Source organism: Zingiber officinale, chromosome 4A (genome assembly GCF_018446385.1).
Source record: "Zingiber officinale cultivar Zhangliang chromosome 4A, Zo_v1.1, whole genome shotgun sequence".
Classification (NCBI taxonomy): Eukaryota; Viridiplantae; Streptophyta; class Magnoliopsida; order Zingiberales; family Zingiberaceae; genus Zingiber; species Zingiber officinale.
Window position 1 is genome coordinate 59,994,950 of NC_055992.1, and position 6,000 is coordinate 60,000,949.

Genomic DNA, 6,000 nt, shown 5'->3' on the forward strand with positions numbered 1-6,000 from the left:
CATTGAAAATCATTTGTGTCTATTATATTAAATTATTTATTTTTTCTTTTTTTTTTGATAATTTTGGTTTCACAAATTCTATTGATATGGTATGGATGATATGGATTGATATAGAAGTATTAATAAGTCATGCCCAACATACGATAGATGTAGAGGTATCAATGGGTTATGTCCATGTTGGTCCATTTTTTTGTGTTGTGTTGGAACAACAACAACAACAACATCCAAACCCTTTCCCACTAGGTGGGGTCGGCTGTATGAATCCTTTTACGCCATTGAGCTCTATCTCCTATTATATCATCATCTATATTTAAATAAATTTTATCTTGTTTTATTGTTGCTAACCAAGTCTTTTTTGGTCTTCCTCTTCCTCGTTTGATATGCATATTTATCATAGTTTCACATCGCCTAACTGGAGCATTTATTGGTCGTCTAAGTACATGTCTGTACCATCTTAAACGTGTCTCTCGGAGTTTTCCCTCAATAGATGCAACTCCGACTTTCTCTCTAATGCTCTCATTTCTTATTTTGTCCATCTTCGTATGTCCACACATCCACCTTAACATACTCATCTCTGCAACTCTTATCTTCTGCTCGTGTGCTCGAGTCATAGCCCAACATTCAGCTCCATATAGCATAGCAGGTCTAACTGCGGTTTTATAGAACTTACCTTTAAGTTTAAGAGGTACTTTACGGTCACATAAAACACTCGACGCTCCCCTCCATTTCACCCATCCTGCTTGTATTCTATGTAAGACATCTCTCTCAATCCCTCCATCATTTTGTAAAATTGATCCTAAATATTTAAATCGCTCGGTTCCAGGCAACTCGTCCTCTCCTATCTTAACAATTGTTTCATTACTTCTAATATTGCTAAACTTAAATTCCATATATTCTGTCTTTAATCTACTAAGCTTAAAACCTTTCCCTTCTAGTGTTTCCCTCCAAGATTCTAGCTTAGCATTTACTCCTTCACGTGTCTCATCTACCAAAATAATATCATCTGCAAACAATATGCACCACGGTACTGTGTCTTGAATGTGCGCAGTGAGTTCATCCATAATTAGTGTAAAAAGATAGGGACTTAGAGCTGATCCTTGATGTAACCCTATCTTTATTGAAAATGCTTCAGCTTGAAGTCTTTACTCTGGTCGTTACATCCTCGTACATATCCTTAATTAGTTCAATATATGTTACGCTAACACCTCTCTTTTCTAAAATTCACCATATAATTTCTCTTGGGACTCTATCATACGCTTTTTCTAAGTCAATGAATACCATGTGTAGATCTTGTTTTTGCTCCCGATATTTTTCAATTAATTGTCTAAGAAGATGTATAGCTTCTATTGTCGACCTTCCAGGCATAAACCCAAATTGATTTTCTGTCACTGTGGTCTCCTTCCTTAATCTTTTTTCTATTACTTTTTCCCAAAGTTTCATAGTATGACTCATTAGTTTAACATATATAAGGGAATTAGAGTACTTATCCTCCATTGATCAGGCATTTTTTTCGTTTTCAATATCATGTTAAATAATTTTGTAAGTCATTCAATACCTTGTTTCCCTAAGCACTTCCACACCTCTATCGGAATATCATCTGGTCCAACGGCTTTTCCATTGTGCATCTCATTTAAAGTTTGTTTTACTTCTGAAGTTTGAATTCTACGATAAAAATTAAAATTTCGATGCTCATTTGACCTAATTAAATTACCCAAGTTAAGTTGGTCTCCTAAACCTTCATTAAAAAGTTGATGAAAATACCTCTTCCACCGCTCTTTTATTTCTCCATCGCTTACTAATACCCTATTACATTCATCTTTAATACATTTTATTTGACTAAGATCTCTTGTTTTTCTTTGTCTCACATTAGTTATTCTATAAATGTCTCTTTCCCCTTCTTTTGTATCCAATTTTTGATATAACCGTTCAAAAGTTTCATTTTTTGCTTCACTCACCACTTTCTTAGCTTCTTTCTTGGCTATTGTATCTTTTTTTAAGTTTTCCTCATTCTTACAAATATATAATTCCTTATAAGCTATTCGTTTTTCCTTCACTTTCTCTTGTACTTTCTCATTCCACCACCAAGATTCTTTACTTAGCGGTGCATGCCCCTTTGACTCACCGAGGACACTCTTAGCTACTATTTTTAATTTTGATACCATCTTATCCCATGTTGTATTAGAGTCATCATATATTTCACCTAATGCTTGTACTTCTATCTTCTCCTTAAATATATGTTGCTTCCCATCCTTTAACTTCCACCACTTAATTATAGGAATTGTATATATTTTCTTTCTATTGATACTATGTTTAAGGCGTATATCCAACACTACTACCCTATGTTGGGTAGTTAAGCTTTCTCCAACACTACTACCCTGTGTTGTGTGGGAAGAAAAAAGAAAATAGAAAACATAAGTATTCTAAAATAATTTTTAAAATCACAAAAAACTAAAAAAATTTATTGAATTAAAACCCTACATGATTTCATTTTGGTACAATATTTGCATTTTAAATTTGGTACAACATGAATATTTGCATTCCAAATTAATAAAAAAAATCTAAAATAAATAGAATAAACACTATTAACAATAATAATTTTATTGTATTTTTAAAATATCAGATATGATAATTAATCATTAATATTTTTGTGTCTAGCCCAACCCCATGTCAGGCTAGGCTTGATCCATTTTAACCTCGAGTTGTCCTAGCCTACAAGCTATGATCCCATGCCATAGGGTGCATGCCATGGATCAAGTCAACACAACACATTTGCTAGGCATAGCCTATAAAATGTTATCTCTAGTACATGTATCTAATTTATTATTTTTCAATTTTATTTACCTTTTCTTATTTCACCCGTGTTGTTTACACTACTCAATTTCTCTCAATGATTCCTTTCTCTTTTGCCACAATGTATGTTAAATCTAAGTATATATTTTTATTTGCTTGTACCATAAGAAAATGCAAGTCCCAAATTACCAAAGAGACATCTAATAACCACAAAAAGTATCAAGCTCATGTTAAATCACCTAACCAACACTTTATTTCCAATGTACAAAGGGATCCTCTAGACCAAGACAATCTTTAAAGTTTATGATTGTTTTGTCCTTATTGATATGCATCATGTTGTTGACCGTGCTAATATGAAGTAATGACCAGTGCTCAATTAGAGAAATAAAAGGCAACAATGAAAGATGAGAATCAATGCTAAAATTGAAAGGAAGGAAATGCAAGATATTATTTATGACTTAGAATGTTGTATATGACCTTGTAAAGCTCTTTTCAAGTTGGAAGCTTATTATTAATAATTAATCAATGAAAAATATAATTGACCCTACTTAGTGGGATAAAGACTTAATTGTTATTGTTATTGGAATCAATAGAAAATATAGCCAATTATTTCTAACAAGGTTGGAAAAAGAGAATTTCTTCTAGAACATTTTTTGTCTTTATCCCAAAGCAAAGACTAAATCAAGGTTCAAAATCTTGAACCGTATTGAAGTTTCAATCTTTGACTGGAATGATATGTTTCAGTATCATGCTGATATTTCGATGTGTAGTGTCGATAATGAATTGGAGTTAAAGAAGGGAGGAGATGAAGCATAGGAAGGAGTTTGTGCTAAACAGGTTTTAAATCTTGTACTATGTTGGACGAATGGTGGAAGTATAACATTTCGATAAATTATCAAAACTTGATACCACTTGGCACGTACTTTACTTCATCTCCTTCCTCCTTCAACCTCTAAACTATCACCAGCTTCATACATTGGAGTGTTGACACAATACTGTAATATCTTTCTGGTCAAATACTAAAACTATAGCACAACTCAAGATTTTAAACTTTAGTGCAGAGTGGTATCGAATTTCGGCCATTTCGTCCAACATGATACGAGATTTCAAATCATTAGTAGTAATACAACTAGAAAGTTTTGAAACACCTTAAAGGAACTATTAGTTTGTAAATCAATTTACAAACCATGGTTTAAAATATCGAGTCGTGATGAAATTTGGATCCTGGGCTAGAACAATACGGTTTCGGTACCATATCATGTCATGCCAACATAATTTCAATATTTTTTAAATATAAAATATATTAACTAAAAATAAATAATTTAATCTAATATTTAAAAATAGAATATATATATATTAAATTAATAGGATAATTTCATTAGGTTTTAATTATGCATATTTAAATTATCCCAATTATAGTTAGGAGTTGATTAAAACTATTAGCATAAGTTATTTAATTAAATTAAAACCTTCCACGACCCCCACCCTATTCTGGCCCTTGCAACGCATTCGAACACATCACTAGGCCAACGTGATGGCTCCAGAGGGTCATCAGGACTGCACGACACCACTGGACGCGTCACCGGGCCCGCACGATGCCTCTGGCCCACACGAAGCCTCCATATGCATCTTCGAGCCCTAGCGAAGCCTTCTGGCATATCGCCGGGCCCAAGCAAAGCTTCTAGACGCATCATCGAGCCCGAGCGATGCCTCCAGACACGTTATTGGGCCCGAGCGACGCCTCCGAACACGCCGTCAGCCAACACGATCCGTCCATAGGGCCTCAGGGCACATTGGCACCGGAGGCGTGCCTATGCCAGTCCGTGAGCGGAACGAAATGTTTCCATAACGAGAGTTTAATCCATGCGACAAAAAAAAGACAATGTTTAAGATTAATCAAATGAAAATTGAATTTAAAGAAAATAAAATTAATCAATACATAAAGAATAAGATTAGTGGAAGAAAATTATCTTGGTATTATATGTTGTATGGAGTGACATTTTATGATGTGTCAACTTGCACAATCAAAGTCCACTTGAGAGTCAAGATGTGGAAAGGGTCCAAGATGTAATACCAGGAAAACCTTCTCTTGCAATGATTTCAATAATCATAACTCAAGTGATTTCTTCAAATTCTTATGCAAGAGTCCCTTAATTTGCATGTTCTTAGTTCTTTTGTAAGGGTTTCATTGAGACACAAGCTAGAGGAAGACAAAGGAGAGTTTCCATTGGTGACAACTATGGAGATCTCTTTGAAATTTTTTATGAGAGCTCTACAAGTCACATCTCTTGGTTTCCTCCAACTTTTCCAATATAAGGGACCATATTCGTCTCTACTTCTCTAGTAGAGAAGTAATGGTATATAATAATAATCAATATGATAATAATCAATATCATTCTAAACAAAGAGTCAATACCTAGCTTGAAATGATACTTTAAACCTTGCTATGTTAATGGTATATACCTTGTAAGTAATGACATGAGCCTTTTAAAGATTGCAAGCATTTTTATAAAAAACTTTAGACATGAATGACTGTGGTGAAAACTTTGGGCATGAATGATTGTAGTGAAGCCTCTTTTGTTGTCAGAAATTGAGTTTCAAAGATATAAATATCATGGGTTGGATACTCTCTGCATTGAGTGTGCTTAAAATGTTCAACATTCAAAATCATAAAATTGGAGATTCCCTACCGTGAAGGAGGATAAATTGAGTCAAGTTAATGCTAAGAATGACCATATGAAAACTCTCATGAAGAACATTCTCTGTCTAGTGTCACTAGAAGTTTGATGTGTTTTCAAGAGGCCTGATATTGTTTTCATTGCAAGTTTATCAATGATTTAATTCTAGAAGGAATCATTGGACTGAAATTAATAGTCTTATGTATCCACAAACAACTAACTAAGAGTTGAGTGCTTGTCAGTAAAAGGGTGGATTTTTAGAGATGATTGGATAGTCAAATTCAAATTTTATTGGATATGTTCATGGCATGAAGCATAATTCTCATTATATTTTAATGTGAGGAATAAGAGTTATTTTGCGAAGAATTGTTAAACAAACACCTACTACTTCTACAATGCATGCTAAGTTTATTTTATGTTATGAAGAACCTATACAAGCTAAATGAGTAAGAAATTTTTCTTCAAGAGTTATTTATAGTTAATTTCATCTCCAGAACTCCAAAAACATAATTAGTTAGAGGTACTAAGTTAT

General features: G+C 33.6%; 1 pseudogene; it reads right to left on the bottom strand.

Annotated features, from left to right (window-relative positions):
• LOC121972417 overlaps positions 1-4,484 on the bottom strand; it is a 44,232-nt pseudogene extending 39,748 nt beyond the window's left edge.
• Between the last annotated feature and the right edge of the window lie 1,516 nt (positions 4,485-6,000).